The following is a 17,618-nucleotide window of genomic DNA, read 5'->3' on the forward strand; positions in this document are numbered from 1 at the left end:
TCTGTTTTTATTTATAACACTGCTCCCTTCCAGAAAACAAGAGTAGGTTAAGCTTGGAGTAATACTCTAAAGTGCGTGAGGGCCAGAATGTCTAAAGCCTGGGAACAGAAGGACAGGGTGATTAAAATCAGCGCGAAGCTTGCTGACGTACTCGCAGGAAACTTCTAGGGACACATTAAAATGGAAACAAAGAGGTCACGTTTAAGAAAAGGACGCCAACCTCGAATTTCTCTTAATCTGCAAAAGCCAATTCTCTTTACAGTCAATAGCCTTGGAAAGGAAAATTAGCCAAGTGCACTAGTGTTTTTGCTGGCTGCCAGCTCCCCAGCATCCGGACACATTGTTGCACTGATTTTCTCATTATGGGCAAGCAGGAGCCTGCAGTTTCCTTGCTGAAGCTGAAGGGATCCGGGCAGATGCGGATCACAGGCAATTGCTGTGTGACTCATGGCTGAGGCTGCGAATCTTGGGAGTTGAAGTGAGGACGAGGTGGGAGGGGTTTCCCTTCTCAAAGCTGGTGTTGGGAGGTGTTCTAAAGTGAACTCCTCCACACACCCTGCTTTTAATGAAAGCTTAGTACTTAGCTAAGCTCACTGGCTTTCTGGAGAAGTCTGTGCCTGTAGCTCCCCGCCTTTCCTCACCACCTCTTTGTGCTTTCCTGGGCTACTTTTATTTTTCTGAAGCTTCCCCAGTTTCAGGTTTTAGCATATGTGACTATTTAGAGCTAATCGCCACTCTGTAAAGCTTTCCTTATTGAGGTGTCTAAACAACTCTGTGGATTTAACCCATAAAATACTGGTTACAAGACATTGGGAAGTATTAGGATTAGTATTAGGTACCCCATTACAGACTAGATTTGCCATGTACGGGGTAGTATGGCCCTAGACCTGCTGCCTCATTGCTGGTATCCCAAGGCAGCATTCATTCTCTTTTCTCTATCATCCTTTTTCTGCCTTTTTTTGGGGGGGGTTCAGCGAGAATTTCTCTGTGTATTCCTGGGTCTCTTGGATCTTGCTCTGTAGACTGTGCTGGCCTAGAGCTCAGAACTAGAGGGTCTGCCTGCCTCTGCCCCTTGCGTGCTGGGATCAAAAGCATGCACCACCATAGCCTGGCATCCTCTTCGTTAATGTTAGGATTTCTGCTCTGCTGGTTTGCTTTTCTCACGGGGCTATTGTGAGATTTAATAATGCACAAGGAAGTATTGTACATTTCACAGAGTCTTGTGGTATTGTTTTGTGATCATAACAGTCACCCCTGTCCTGATTTTGAATGGGGATCAAGGATGATATCATTGAAGGAAATGGGGCATGTTTGTTTGTGATGTCTCTGTGCAGGAAACAGGAGGAGAAACCGTGAACCTGTACTGTTTGGCTTAATCATCATCATCATCATCATCATCATCATCATCATCATCATCATCAGCAGCAGCAGCAGCAGCAGCAGCAGCAGCAGCAGCAGTAGCAGCAGCTGTCTTTTCATAGGACTTTAACCAGTGTCAAGGGTTCTCTGTGTATGCACACAACGACGTAGAAATAGCAGCTATTTGGAGGATTACTTGTTATTCATTATATTGGATCCCCCAAACTGTGTGATTTGCTTTTTTAAACAGCTATTTTGGAATCTTGGTCCCTTTCCCTAACAGTCTTCAACATCCTCTTTTCTAGAACACAAGTGTCTCTTTGCTGAAGTCAAGAGCCACTTGGAGCTCTCTATGGCTAAAGTGATTTTGTTGGCAACTACTAACTAGTAGTGACTAAAGATTACAGAGACTAATGGATAACTATTTTTGTTACTGAGCATTTCATGAGCCATTTTTTCTGTGATAGTTGTGTGTCTATTTGTGTGCATGTATATATAAATGTTTGCCCATTGCGTGTGTATGTGTGTCTGTGTATGTTTGGTGTGTGTGTGTGTGTGTGTGTGTGTGTGCACTATGGTCAGAGAAGCTGTAGAAGACACAACATTGGGATATCTGGAGTAGATGTTTGTTACCTGTGTTAGGTTTCCATCTCAGGATGACAGGGAAGGTTGACACATGCTTTCCAGTTGTCTTTATTTGGGCTACTATTGTTATGATGAAACACCATCATTAAAAAAGAAAAAAGCAAGTTGGGGGAGAAGAGTTTATTTGGCTTACATTTCCACATTCATAGACCATCACTGAAGGACGTTGGTACAGGAACTCAAATAGGGCAGCAGCTTGGAAGCAGGAGCTAATGTAGAGGACATGAAGTGGAGCTTCTTACTGGCTTGCTCCCTTGGCTTGCTTAGCCTGATTTGTCATAGTACTTAGCACCACCAGCCAGGAATGGCCCAACCCACAATGGGATAGGCCCTCCCCCATCAACCACTAATTGCTAAGAAAGTGCTCTGCAGGCTTACCTACAAGCAAGTTCTATGCTGGCATTTTTCCAGCTGGGGTTCCTCCCTCTCAGATCACTCTACCCTGTGCCAAGTTGACTTAAGATTAGCCAGTCCATCAGATGAACACATCTGCCCACTGCTCTACACACAATCTATTCAGAACTCAGATTCCTGCCTCTTGCTGCCTGCCCATCATTTTTGCTTGGGTTCTAATAGGATTTGAGTTAAATTTAAAAAAATAGTGGAGTAGGCTTTTCTCTCCTGAGCTCATAGTTAGACAGAGTGGGCCATTCTTTCCTTCAATTCCCCTCACTCGTTCTAATCCCATGTAGTATGACATCCTGGGTGTTACTTCCTTCACTGGAATTTGTAGGATGTACAACCTTCTGGGACTAAGCATCCATCCAAGGACCAGCACTGACTCCCAGTGAGGACAACTGAAAACTAGAGGAGAATCTATGCTATGTTCAGGAAGCATTGTAGACAGGTAATAACCACAGACCTGCCAGCCTCCTTCCAACATCATCCTGTCATTCCACAGTCAGCTGTCCCTGCAGGCATTAGTTTGTGGTAGTGGTAGAGCACGGCCGAGTAGCCATAGAGTTGAAGTATCTCCTCCTGCAGGGAGAAGGCACACTCCTGAGTCTCAGGGAAACAGATTTCACAAGTTTGGAAAAGTTAAAGCTTACAAGATGCACAAGATTCCTCAGCCTCCCCAACATTATAAATGCAGGGAATGGCTGCTGGGGATGGCGTAGGGATTCTCCATCTGGCCAAGGTGCTAGGAAGAGACACTCTGGACATTCAGAGGGGCTTCCAAGTCCTGCATGGAGCTCCAGGACCTGGGCTTTTCTGAGTCATCCCCTGCACTTAGGTGAGCTTTCCAGTGATGCCTCTGAGATATCCTACTCCCATAAGTAACTAAGAAAATCACCAGTTCGCCAAGTTGGACTTCGATGGGACAGTGACTTTGGCCTGTTACTGGTGCCCTATGTGGAGTGAAATAGATGTTTGCTCCTGTTTCTTCAGGAAGGTTCTCACCCAAGAAGCATTTTCTTGAGGCTCTGAGTTCAGTCTCCAGCATCACGAAAAGAACATAAGGCAAAAGCCAGCCGTCTCTGTCATCGTCATGTTAGGTTAGCCCTGAGTGTGTGCTTCTGGTTCCAGGATCTTGCTATCTACTGTGTTTTCTGAGTGTCCTTCAGAAAAGCTGCCTTTGGCTCAAAACCAAAGATGAAAAGAGAAGTTACTGTTCCCCTCCTTCTCCACCTACCACAGGACCATGACACGACCCACGGGACACTCTTACCCTGACTGGACTACAAATTAGCACAGCGTTTTGTTGGTAAGTCACTTCGTGTTCTGTTTTACTGAACAACACTGACATAAAGCACCCAAAGGCAGGGAGCACTGTGAATGCCAGGCAGTTTCACTAACCTGGAACCTACGCGTGCTTCTCTTGAGTATGAAGCAAGATATTGCTCAAGGGTTTTTAGTTTCATTGCTGGAGTGAAGTGGCGAGATCACCACCCTTTGAATAACATGCCACTCACCATTTATACCTAGTTCAGGACCAGCAGATGTTCAAAGTGAAGCACAGAGTGTAAGTCTGTTTCTGGGACGGTGGCTGCAGATGCTAATTTTGACCCATGGAGAGCAAACACAGGAGAGCAGTAGAGAAGCTGGAAGGCCACTGAGCTGGAGGAAGTGAGGACCCTGCCAAGGAAGCAGGGAGGCTTTCTTTCCTCTGTGTGGGACCTGGCAGTTGTTTATAACAGAGAGCCCTTGGTTTATTATTCTTCCCATTTTACTCCTTCACATTTTTTTTTGATTTTTATTTCTGACAGCATAGCCTGAGGATTGTTTAATACAGTTTAATACAGTTTAATACAGGGCAGTTCTTCCTCCAGTAGGAGCAACCACTTGAATTAAAAATTCACTCCCTGCTCTGGAGCTGGATAGAGAGGTTTCTTACCCTGTAGAAATGTGACAGAAGCAGCTTGTAGTTTTTTTGGTGTGCTCTGGCCCAGGCTACCCGCTGACGCTTCTACTCCCTTGTGGATGAGAGTAAGAGAGAGGCACTTGGCTTCCAAGCATCAAGTGACCTTGTCCATGGTGTAAAATTAAGGTTTTCGTAGCTCCACATACCTGGTGCCGTTCTTAACTTTCTTTATCGGTTTGTTTCCACACCTCCCCATCCTTCTCCCATTTCTTCTTCTATTTCATTGGCATTAAAGTATTCTTTTGAGGGAGCTGGAGAGATGGCTTTGCAGTTAAGAGCACTGACTGCTCTTCCAGAAGTCTTGAGTTCAATTCCCAGCAACCACATGGTGGCTCACAACTATCCGTAATGGGATCTGATGCCCTCTTCTGGTGTGCCTGAAGACATCTACAGTGTACTCACATACATTAAATAAATGAATAAATAAATAAATAAATCCAATTTAAAAAGTATTCCTTGAAATCACTCAAAGTCCTATTTTATTGGGTTTAAGATATGTCAACTCATTAATGGCAAAGGCTGTTAGCAAATCAAAACCACTGATGGTTTCCAGGAAACTGAAGCGATTGACTATCCCCAGGCCTGGTTTTCAAGGAGGAGGGGAACGTCTACGTAGTGTTAGACCACAAGGATGCCACCCTCATGAACAGAGTGTTGAAGAGCTGGCTTCTTTACAAAAAGGAACATTTGGACGGTCTCTCTCTCTCTCTCTCTCTCTCTCTCTCTCTCTCTCTCTCTCTCTCTCCCTCTCCCTTTTCCCCTCTCCCTCTTCCCCTCCCTTTTTCTCTCTTTGTGTCTGTCTGTCTGTCTGTCTGTCTGTCTGTCTGTCTGTCTCCCCCCCCCCCCACCTTGGGTTTTCTACCTTCTACCATGCCAGATGCAGCTTCCTCAATCTTAAGTTTCCCAGGTTATAGATCTATGAGCCACTGGATTTTGTTTATTATAAATCACTCAGACTCAAGCATTCTCTTAGAGTAGTAAGAACAAACCACAGCATCCAATGTCATAGAGAGAGCATGGCGAGAAAAGGAATAGGCTTGTCAGCTTTCCCAGAAGCCCTGGAAGAGAGGGGACCGTGCCGGGTTCTCTTAGATCACCTGTTATTATAGTCAAATTGCACCCCAGCCAGATCTCTCTTTACTCTAAAATTTTTTATTCTATTTTAAAGCATGTTTATTACATTTCTGTGTGTATGTGTATGTGTGTGCATGTGTATGTATGTGTATGTATGTGCATATACGTGTGTGTGTGTGTGTGTGTCTGTGTGTGTGTGTGTGTGTGAGATGCACATACCACAGCACATGGGTGGAGGTGAGAGGACAAAGTGAGGAAATTGGTTCCTATTCTTCACCCTATAGATCTATAGTTTCTGGAGATGAACTCAAGTTCAGGTTTGGTGGCAAGTGCCTTAACCTCCTGTGCTGTCTTGCCCTGCCTCCCTTAAGATGCTTGGTCCCTTACTTTATGTGCACTTTTCTCCATCCTCTGCTTAAACTCCCCTTTCTCATTAAGTTACGCAGAATGATGTACTAGGGTATTAACAATGTGTGAACTTGCCTTTAGATTCTGACTGAAGACTTGTGACGCTTCAGGGGTTATTAGTGACTAACAGCATAACCGGTCCTGACTCCCGATTTGTTGATTCTCCATGGTGCAAATACTCATGGTGACTGGTAAAAGTTACTAGTGTAAGGCTCACTGACTGGTGTTAGGAGGAGACAGATACAGGCATGAGCCCATCTTAGCTTGTCACTTAATGTTCATTAAGTTATTAGAACACAGCCTGGTCCCGGTACATCAAAGGACTTCTTTCCCTTGCTGCTACTGAGATCATTACTCTGTCGCTGTTCTTTTCCTCTTCTGTGTGTTTGCATGTGTATGTATACTCGGTCATCCACTGAGAACTCAAACAGGCCTAGCATTTGCCAATTCCATGAAAATATATGTGTGTTGGGTGATTTCAAACTACTAATGGTTTAACGTTTGGTTCGCAAGATTCCTGAATCTGAAACATGCTTCCTTAAACTGCCAGAAGCTTCTCTAGATCACACAAGTTCTAAGAATTAGAAACGCATCTGCATTTCTTTTCTTTCTTTCTTTTTTTATTAACTTGAGTATTTCTTATATACATTTTGAGTGTTATTCCCTTTCCCGGTTTCCGGGCAAACATCCTCCTCCCCCCTCCCCTTCCTTATGGGTGTTCCCCTCCCCACCCTCCCCCCTTGCCACCCTCCCCCCAACAGACTAGTTCACTGGGAGTTCAGTCTTAGCAGGACCCAGGGCTTCCCCTTCCACTGGTGCTCTTACTAGGATATTCATTGCTACCTATGAGGTCAGGGTCCAGGGTCAGTCCATGTATAGTCTTTAGGTAGTGGCTTAGTCCCTGGAAGCTCTGGTTGCTTGACATTGTTGTACATATGGGGTCTCGAGCCCCTTCAAGCTCTTCCAGTTCTTTCTCTGATTCCTTCAACGGGGGTCCTATTCTCAGTTCAGTGGTTTGCTGCTGGCATTCGCCTCTGTATTTGCTGTATTCTGGCTGTGTCTCTCGGGAGCGATCTACATCCGGCTCCTGTCTGCCTGCACTTCTTTGCTTCATCCATCTTGTCTAATTGGATGGCTGTATATGTATGGGCCACATGTGGGGCAGGCTCTGAATGGGTGTTCCTTCTGTGTCTGTTTTAATCTATTCCTCTCTATTCCCTGCCAAGGGTATTCTTGTTCCCCTTTTAAAGAAGGAGTGAAGCATTCACATTTTGATCATCCGTCTTGTGTTTCATTTGTTCTAGGCATCTAGGATAATTCCAGCATTTTGGCTAATAGCCACTTATCAATGAGTGCATACCATGTATGTCTTTTGGTGATTGGGTTAGCTCACTCAGGATGATATTTTCCAGTTCCAACCATTTGCCTACAAATTTCATAAAGTCATTGTTTTTGATAGCTGAGTAATATTCCATTGTGTAGATGTACCACATTTTCTGTATCCATTCCTCTGTTGAAGGCCATCTGGGTTCTTTCCAGTTTCTGGCTATTATAAATAAGGCTGCGATGAACACAGTGGAGCACGTGTCTTTTTTATATGTTGGGGCATCTTTTGGGTATATGCCCAAGAGAGGTATAGCTGGATCCTCAGGCAGTTCAATGTCCAATTTTCTGAGGAACCTCCAGACTGATTTCCAGAATGGTTGTACCAGTCTGCAACCCCACCAGCAATGGAGGAGTGTTCCTCTTTCTCCACATCCTCGCCAGCATCTGCTGTCACCTGAATTTTGATCTTAGCCATTCTCACTGGTGTGAGGTGAAATCTCAGGGTTGTTTTGATTTGCATTTCCCTTATGACTAAAGATGTTGAACATTTCTTTAGGTGTTTCTCAGCCATTTGGCATTCCTCAGCTGTGAATTCTTTGTTTAGCTCTGAACCCCATTTTTTAATAGGGTTATTTGTCTCCCTGCGGTCTAACTTCTTGAGTTCTTTGTATATTTTGGATATAAGGCCTCTATCTGTTGTAGGATTGGTAAAGATCTTTCCCCAATCTGTTGGTTGCCGTTTTGTCCTAACCACAGTGTCCTTTGCCTTACAGAAGCTTTGCAGTTTTATGAGATCCCATTTGTCGATTCTTGATCTTAGAGCATAAGCCATTGGTGTTTTGTTCAGGAAATATTTTCCAGTGCCCACGTGTTCCAGATGCTTCCCTAGTTTTTCTTCTATTAGTTTGAGTGTGTCTGGTTTGATGTGGAGGTCCTTGATCCACTTGGACTTAAGCTTTGTACAGGGTGATAAGCATGGATCGATCTGCATTCTTCTACATGTTGCCCTCCAGTTGAACCAGCACCATTTGCTGAAAATGCTATCTTTTATCCATTGGATGGTTTTGGCTCCTTTGTCAAAAATCAAGTGACCATAGGTGTGTGGGTTCATTTCTGGGTCTTCAATTCTATTCCATTGGTCTATCTGTCTCTGTACCAATACCATGCAGTTTTTATCACTATTGCTCTGTAATACTGCTTGAGTTCAGGGATAGTGATTCCCCCTGAAGTCCTTTTATTGTTGAGGATAGTTTTAGCTATCCTGGGTTTTCTGCATTTCTTACAACATTTTATTTATCAACATCGGAAAGGAAGAGTTTGACTTTAGAGTCTGTAAAGGAACCCTTTTCTCTTCTGGGCAATAACTCAGGAATGTTTCCTGTGCTTTTCTCCTAACTTCTCCTTCTTCCCCTTGTTGAGTAACTTAATATTTCAATCCCATGAAATATTTTACAATAATGATACTACACAACTCAACTGAAAGTTTTTAGAAAGCCGTGCACACAAAGTCTTGTCCTAGAATTTATAAATCTACAGTTTGATTGTTATTTTGGCTATTTTGGGGAACTGCTCAGAATCAAACCCAGGCTTTTGTGCATGCTAACCATGTAATGTATCATGAGCTACACTTCTAGGCCTGTTATTTTGGTTTTAATCATTGCACTACTTAGTAAATAGGGACGAATTCCATCCAGGAGATGCCTTTAGGGATATCTTGAGATATTAAAAAGCACACAAATTGAAGGCATGTTCATGAAGCAGGAGGAGCAAAGAGACAGCTTAAGGAGATTTAAGGAGATCAGCAGTCTTCCTCTAAGTTTTTTGTTTTTTGTTTTTTTTTGCATGACTTACGCTATAAACTGAACCTGTCTGAACCAGTTCTAGAGTAGATAAACCAGTTGGAGTTTGCATGAAGTCTGTCCTGTTCAGCAGGTACCACAGAGTTAGAAATGGATTGACAACAGAAGACTGCAGGATGCTGCCTGTTCTTTGAGGCTAAATAAATAGATGGGTTTAATGGTGGAGTGGTGTTGTTACAGGTTATCATGGCAGACAGATGGCTTGGAATGAGTTTCAGAATGAGTAGAACAACCTGGATCTTGCTCATATCTCTGCCCCGCCCTCCCTTGCCTTGAGCAGCTATGATCTTCTGACCACATGAGCCACTAGTTTCCTTCCCTGTCATTGCTCATACAGATTTTTCTTGAGACCAGCACTATCCAAGACAAGACAAGGAAGGGATTCTGGGAAATGTAGTTCCAGCTTACCAAATAGCTAAGGCTGAGAGCTATCCTGTCAACCCTCCTGAGTTGCATCTTTGTACCAAGGAGAACTGCCAAGCTACTGACTCTTCACCAGTGGCCGTGTGTGTGTGTGTGTGTGTGTGTGTGTGTGTGTGTGTGTGTGTGTCTGTGTGCGTGTGTGTCTGTGTGTGTGTGTGAGAGAGAGAGCATGTGTGTGTGTGTGTGTGTGTGTGTGTGTGTGTGTGTGTGTGTGTGCGCGTTTGTGTTCCACTGCATTTAGTCAGGGTTGCTTGCATGAATAAGACCAGGGGAGAGTTTACTTGAGTGCGAACAATTTACCAGTGGCTGTACCCCTGAGGAATGTGACTCTCCATCCCTCAGCAAATATTAACTGATTAACTGCTTAGCTCCTCAGAAAGGTGTGAGGCCTTCTGCACTATTCCCCTATGCATAATGGGACATTGATGGGTTCAACCTTGTGCAGGTTTCATGTAGCAGCTATTGCTGCTGTGAGATCATGGCTGCCCCAGTCACACCATGTCCAGAAGACAGTATTTCATGGGATTCCTTCCTTTCTCCTTGTTCTTAAACCCTTTTCATTATTTCTTCTGTGATATTCCCTGAAATTTAGATGGGGTTATACAGATGTCCCATTTAGGGCTGATAGCTCAATGGCCAATTATTCTTGGCACTTTGACCAGTTGTGAGTCTTTTCCTTAACCAACTGCCAACTCCAAACAAAAGCTTCTCTGACCAGGGCTGAATATGGCACTAATTTTTAAATAGAAACATAAATACCTATAAGGCAGTTTGACAACATGTCCATTTAACAAAGAAATCATTGTAGTTTCTCCTGCAGGGATCCTGTTTTAAATTGTAATTCTTTATTTGTGTGCATGTGCATGCAGATGTGTAGATGTGCATGGATAGCCATGTTCCACAGTGTGTGCATATAGGTCAGGAGTCAGATCCCTTCTACCATGCCACTCATGGGTCTCTAACTCAGGTCGTCTTGGTGGCAAGTACCTTTAGTCATGAGCCATATTACTGACCCAGTGTCTATTATTTTGAGTTCTTCATATATTCTAGATATTAATTCTCTTTCAGATGTATAGCTGCCAAAGATCTGTGTGGATTCTGTAGGTCATCTCTTCCTCAACAGCTTCCTTTGCTATACAGAGTTTTATATTAAATACATTCTTTCTTTCTTTAAAAGATTTATTTATTTTTTATGTATATGAGTACACTGTAGCTGTCTTCAGACACACCAGAAGAGGGCATCAGATATCATTACAGGTGGTTGTGAGTCACCATGTGGTTGCTGGGATTTGAACTCAGGACCTCTGGAAGAGCAGTCAGTGATCTTAACCACTGAGCCATCTCTCCAGCCTCAATACATTCTTTCTATTCTTATTCGTATTATGATTTTTTTAAATCATGAGCATGGGAGATTGTAGTGACATTTTTGAATCATTTTAATCCCAGATGTAGGGATGTGGGGCGACTTTGGGCTGAAGTAGCTGACCATGATTTGTCTTGTGTTCTAGCAAAAGGATGGTTTTGCCAGCTACAGTTCATTTCTGTGATTGTGTGACATTTGGAATTCTGGGAATTTTTCTAGTATATAAACACTAGAGCTCCAGTAGGTAAGGTTGTTGGTTGTTCAGGCCGGTTGGTATGGTTTGTTAGTTATAGTGCTCAAAAAACAAAAACAAAGAAATTTGATTCAGAGATCTCTCTCCCCTCTCTTCTTCTTTTTTGTTTCTCCATCTTTATTAACTTGGGTATTTCTTATTTACATTTCGACTGTTATTCCCTTTCCCAGTTTCCAGGCCAACATCCCCCTAGCCCCTCCCCCTCCCCTTCTTTATGGGTGTTCCCCTCCCCATCCTCCCCCCATTGCCGCCCTCCCCCCAACAATCTAGTTCACTGGGAGTTCAGTCTTGGCAGGACCAAGCGCTTCCCCTTCCACTGGTGCTCTTACTAGGCTATTCATTGCTACCTATGAGGTCAGAGCCCAGGGTCAGTCCATGTATATAGTCTTTGGGTAGTGGCTTAGTCCCTGGAAGCTCTGGTTTGTTGGCATTGTTGTTCATATGGGGTCTCAAGCCCCTTCAAACTCTTTCAGTCCTTTCTCTGATTCCTTCAAAGGGGGTTCCGTTCTCAGTTCAGTGGTTTGGTGCTGGCATTCGCCTATGTATTTGCCAAATTCTGGCTGTGTCTCTCAGGAGAGATCTACAACCGGTTCCTGTCAGCCTGCACTTCTTTGCTTCATCCATCTTATCTAGTTTGGTGGCTGTATATGTATGGGCCACATGTGGGGCAGGCTCTGAATGGGTGTTCCTTCTGCCTCTGTTCTAAACTTTGCCTCCCTATTCCCTGCCAAGGGTATTCTTGTTCTCCTTTTAAAGAAGGAGTGAAGCATTCACATTTTGGTCATCCTTCTTGAGTTTCATGTGTTCTGTGCATCTGGGGTAATTTGAGCATTTGGGCTAATATCCACTTATCAATGAGTGCATACCATGTGTGTTTTTCTGTGATTGGGTTACCTCACTCAGGATATTTTCCAGTTGAATCCATTTGCCTTTGAATTTCATAAAGGCATTGTTTTTGATAGCTGAGTAATATTCCATTGTGTAGATGTACCACATTTTCTGTATCCATTCCTCTGTTGAAGGCCATCTGGGTTCTTTCCAGCTTCTGGCTATTATAAATAAGGCTGCGATGAACATAGTGGAGCACGTGTCTTTGTTATATGTTGGGGCATCTTTTGGGTATATGCCCAAGAGAGGTATAGCTGGGTCCTCAGGCAGTTCAATGTCCAATTTTCTGAGGAACCTCCAGACTGATTTCCAGAATTGTTGTACCAATCTGCAATCCCACTCTATTCTTCTTCTATCTAGTGATAGAGGGTGAAACCAAGACGGATAAAGAAGAACCCACAAAGTAGCAAAGACCAGTTATAGGAGATCTTTCCATCTGATATCTTCAATTTCTTTCTTCAAAGGCTTAAAGTTTCACCACACAGGTCTTTTACTTGCTTGGCTAGAGTTATATCAAGCTATTTTACATAATTTGTGGCTATTGTGAAGGGCATTGCTTCTTCGATAGTTTTTCTTGGCCAGTTGGTCATTCGTACATAGGAGGTCTACTGATTTTTTTTTTTTTTGAGTTAATTTCGTATCCAGCCACTCTGCTGAAGGTATTTATCATCTGTGGGAGTTCACTGGTAGAATTTTTGGGATCACTTATGCATGTTATCATATCATCTGTAAACAGAGGTACTTTGACTTCTCCATACCCAGTTTGTATCCCTTGTTCTCTTTTAGTTGTCTTATTGCTCTAGCTAGAACTTTAAGTACTCTATGGACTAGCTATGGAAAGAGTAGACAGCCAAGTCTTGTTTCAGATTTTAGTGGAGTTGCTTTGAGTTTCTTTTGATTTATTTTGATGTTGGCTATTGGCTTGCTGTAATTTGCCTTTTTTACGTTTGGTTATGTCTAGTTAGATAAAAGTCTCTAAGACTGTTATCATGAAGGGGTGTTGGATTTTGTCAAAGGGTTTTTCAGTATCAAGTGAGATGATCTTGTGTCTTTTTCTTTTAGTTTGTTTACATGGTAGATTACACTGATAAATTTTCATATGTTGAGCCATCCTGTATTGCTAGGAGCCAAAGAGGATAAGGACACCACAAGAAAACCCACAAAATCAACAGACATGGGTCCATAGGGGCTCACAGAGACTGAGCTAACAGTTAGAATCTGCATGAGTCTGACCTAGGCTCTCAGTATAGATGTATTATGGTTGCATAGACTGGTCTTCTTGTGGGACTCCTAACAGTGGGAGCTCAGGCTGCCTCTGACTCTTTTGCTTGCTTCTCTTGAAATAAAAAAAATTGTTGGCTCTCTGCTGCTCCCTGTTCCAGAGACAGCCGCGTCTTCTCGTGCAGTGCCAGCCTCGTCTCATAGACAAGATGGTAAAGGTTGGTGTGAACGGATTTGGCCGTATTGGGCACCTGGTTACCAGACCTGCTTTCTGCTCTGCATCTGGCAAAGTGGACATTGTTGCCATCAATGACCCCTTCATTGACCTCAAGTACATGGTCTACATGTTCCAGTATGACTCTACCCATGGCAAGTTCAACAGCACAGTCAAGGCTGAGAATGGGAAGCTTATCATCAATGGGAAGCCCAGCACCATCTTCCAGGATCGAGATCCAGCTAACATCAAATGGGGTGACTGACGCTGGTGCTGAGTATGTCATGGAGTCTACTGGCATCTTCACCACCATGGAGAAGGCTGGGGCCAAAAGGGTCATCATCTCTGCCCCTTCCGCTGATGCCTCCATGTTTGTGATGGGTGTGAACCACGAGAAATATGACCACTCCCTCATGATTGCCAGCAATGCATCCTGCACCACCCACTGCTTAGCCCCCCTGGCCAAGGTCATCCATGACAACTTTGGCATCGTGGAAGGGCTCATGACCACAGTCCATGCCATCACTGGCCCCTCTGGAAAGCTGTGGTGTGATGGCCGTGGGGTAGCCCAGAACATCATCCCTGCATCTACTGGTGCTGCCAAGGTTGTGGGCAAGGTTATCCCAGAGCTGAACGGGAAACTCACTGGCATGGCCTTCCGTGTTCCCACCCCCAATGTGTCCATTGTGGATCTGACATGCCACCTGGAGAAACCTGCCAAGTATCATGACATCAAGAAGGTGATGAAGCAAGTGTCCGAGGGCCCACTAAAGGGCATCCTGGGCTACACTGAGGACCAGGTTGTCTCCTGCAACTTCAACAGCAACTCCCACTCTTCCACCTTTGATGCTGGGGCTGGCATTGCTCTCAATGACAACTTTGTAAAGCTCATTTCCTGGTATGACAATGAATATGGCTACCAGGCTAACAGGGTGGTGGACCTCATGGCCTCCATGGCCTCCAAGGAGTAAGAAACCCTGGACCACCCAGCCCAGCCCAGCAAGGCTACTGAGAACAAGAGAGAGGCCCTCAGTTGCTGAGGAGTCCCCATCCCAACTCAGCCTCCAACACTGAGCATCTCCCTCACAATTCCACCCCAGATCCCCATAACAACAGGAGGGGCCCAGGGAGCCCTCCTTTCTCTCTTGAATACAATCAATAAAGTTTGCTGCACCTCCCCCCAAAAATGTTGGATTTTGTCAAAAGCTTTTTCTGCATCTATTAAAATGTTTGTGTGGCTTTTCTTTGAGATACAGTACATTTACTGACTTGTGTATATTGGCCCAGCACTGGAATGAAGTCAACTTGCTCATGTTGAAGAATCTTTTATAAAAATGTGGTTTAACGTGTTGGGGGCATGTACCATGGTAGGATGTAGAGGATGGACTCCAACTAGTGAGTCAGTTTTTCCGTTCCACCAGTTGGGTTGTGGAGCATCAGCGTAGGTGGTCAGGTTGGTGGCAAGCACCCGTATCTGTCATGCTGTTTCACCAGCTGTGCCTGGTTTCATTTCACTGTGATTCCTCCTTTCCTTCCTCTCTTTGTTTCTATTGCATGTGTCTGAGTGTTTTGATTACATGTATGTCTGTGAGCCACATGTGTGCAGTGTTGAGAAGGTCAGAGGAGGACATTGGATCCCGTGAGACTAGAGCTACAAAATATTGAGCCAACATCTGGGTGCTGGGAAACAAAGGGTCCTCTGCAGGAGCTGTCAGTTCTCTGACCTTGGAGCCGTCTCTCAAACTCCCACAGTTTTCAGTGTTCTTTTCTTTTTGTTGCATCTTTGTTTGGTTTTGCCATCAGGGTAAAAATACCAATTTCATAACAGAAGTTGGGATGTTTACATTCCTATTATATTTTGTGGAATAATTTGGGAAGGATTGGTGTTGATTCCTTTTGAAGGCCTGGTAGAATTTCACAGTGAAGAGTCACCATTTTAAAAAAACACTAAAAATATGCATATTTAACACTATACTGCTTATATGCTGTAGTTTCCATCACATTTGCTCTCCTCTACTCTTTTTTACCTTTCTTTGATCCATTTTCCTTTTGAAACAGTTTCTCACGCAGCCCCGGATGTACTAAAGCTCACTAAGTCCAAGGGTTAGCCTTGAACTCCTGATCCTCTGGTCTCTCCCTGTCAAGTACCAGAGTTAGAGATATGTAGCACCATGCCTGGATTTTTCTTTCTTTCTGCTGATTTTTAAGTGATATTTATCATTTTTAAAGCACTTCACAAATACTTAACATTTCTTGCTTATTACAGTTCTAGGGGGGACTTTAAAAAAAACTTTTATTTTGCACAGGAATTGAATCATTTGCCTGGACTCTTGACACCAATTCAAACTGCTACTTGCCTCAATATTTTAACCATTTTTTCAAACAGGGCCAAGTAGTCCGAAGTTGATATTTTTCTCTTTTATACACTGTTAACCTTTTTTTTTTTGCAGTAGGAATTATGAAAAAAATTACTCAATATCATAATCTCTTCAAACGGTGAACATGTGACAAGGTCCTAGTTTTTCTTTTTTGTTTTTTTGTTTTTAAATCAATTTGTACCTTTTTATTCCCACCCTTCCTCTAAGGTGATCTCTCAGGATCATTTTTCTAGATAAGCTGTATTTCCTCAGCCGGTGAAATGGGGCCACTGTGGCTTCTCGGGACGGCCGGGCGCAGAGGTGGGGGCAGACATTTCCTCTGCCTAAACAGATTGAATGAAAAGATGATTCGTCATGCACTGATAATTACAGCACAAAAGCGATGTGATTACATTTAAAGCTCCCTTTTTCTCTCTAAGACCCAGAAGCTTCCTAACCTCTTATAAAAAAAAATCCATTCACCTGATATTAAAAGCTTCATTCCCTGCACCCACCCTCACTCTCTGACCCGAAGCATATAATGGTAAGTTCTAAGAAAATGATGCAGCCGCTGCCACAGCGGAAGCCTTTGTTGTTCTCTCTTATCCTCGTACACAGACATCTCTGAATAGAGGCAGGTGCTATTTGGGAAAAAGAAGAGAGAGAGAGAGAGAGAGAGAGAGAGAGAGAGAGAGAGAGAGAGAGAGAGAGAGAGAGAGAGAGAGAGATCAGGTCCCCACAGTAAATGCGGATGGCAGCCTGAGCATATTTACATGTTGTTTCTTCCTTCTTTTTCTTCTTCTTTTTTTTTATATTTTTGCAAAGGTAATGCTAGATAAGTTTGGAATTGTGGAGTCTACAGCTCAGCTGCACCCACCCTTTTTCTATAGTGATTGATTCTACTATTTTAAAGCTGTGTTCCGTAATTAATCCATATAAGTTGTCAGGATGCAGATGCCCCAGTACTTGGCCAAGCAACGGTTTCAGGCAGGATTCTGGAGGTAGACCGGAGGCTCTGCTTGCTTGCCTATCCCCATTTCTTATTATCTGGAGAGATTCTCTGGAGTCCTTCTTTGCAGATGCAGGCAGCACATCCACTGGCAGGATTAAACAATCTGGAGCTGGATTGCGGATGAAAGCGTTGCTTCCTGCATATCAATGCCAGCCACAAATCAGCACCCACAATTGTTCCATCATTAGTGAAAGCCTTCGAGCGGGAGTGGTCTCAATCTTCAGCCTGCTGGCTCTCTCCTCGGATTTCTTTGACTAGATTGCGTCCCGTTACCTTCACAATCTGTTCGGCGTTATCGGCACACAGACTGACAGACTTTTAAATTCACATTTAGAAAAATGGGAAAGCAGTTTGGAAACAAAACAAAACAAAACAGACCCAACCCCGGTACTGGAAAGAGTAGTGCATCAGCCATGTCGATTTACATCGACTCACACTACCAATAAACAACGTTCAGCCACCGGGAGCAAATAATACCATCCACTTAATTTTAGGAGTCCTGGAAACGGGACCTGGATTCCTTTTGCTTTAAACATGTGGACTTAGCTCTCTCTATCACACTCCTTTTAAATAGCCAGGCATTCTATGAGCTCCCACCTATACCCACAGGAATAAGAAAAGGGTTAATATTTGGCAGGGCTTTGGTCCTCTGAGATGAAAGGTGCTGTGGGGATTCAAAGGCCATTAAAATTATATGCATGGCAAACGCTGTTATCATTCAGTTCAGACACATGAAGCCGCTAGCTGCGTGCACAGTAAAAAGTAATGATGAGAATGAATTCCTGTTTAATGAGTATTTATCACACGCTGGCCATGTGTGAGCTACTTTATATTAGCTTTTGCTTTTCATTCCC

The 17,618-nt window shown here is 43.6% G+C and overlaps 1 pseudogene; it reads left to right on the forward strand.

Moving 5' to 3' along the window:
• Positions 1 to 526: 526 nt before the first annotated feature.
• Positions 527 to 14,582, forward strand: LOC108350114 (glyceraldehyde-3-phosphate dehydrogenase pseudogene; annotated as a pseudogene).
• The last annotated feature ends 3,036 nt before the right edge of the window (positions 14,583 to 17,618 follow it).

The sequence above is a fragment of the Rattus norvegicus genome, chromosome 2, assembly GCF_036323735.1.
Source record: "Rattus norvegicus strain BN/NHsdMcwi chromosome 2, GRCr8, whole genome shotgun sequence".
NCBI classification, from domain to species: domain Eukaryota; kingdom Metazoa; phylum Chordata; class Mammalia; order Rodentia; family Muridae; genus Rattus; species Rattus norvegicus.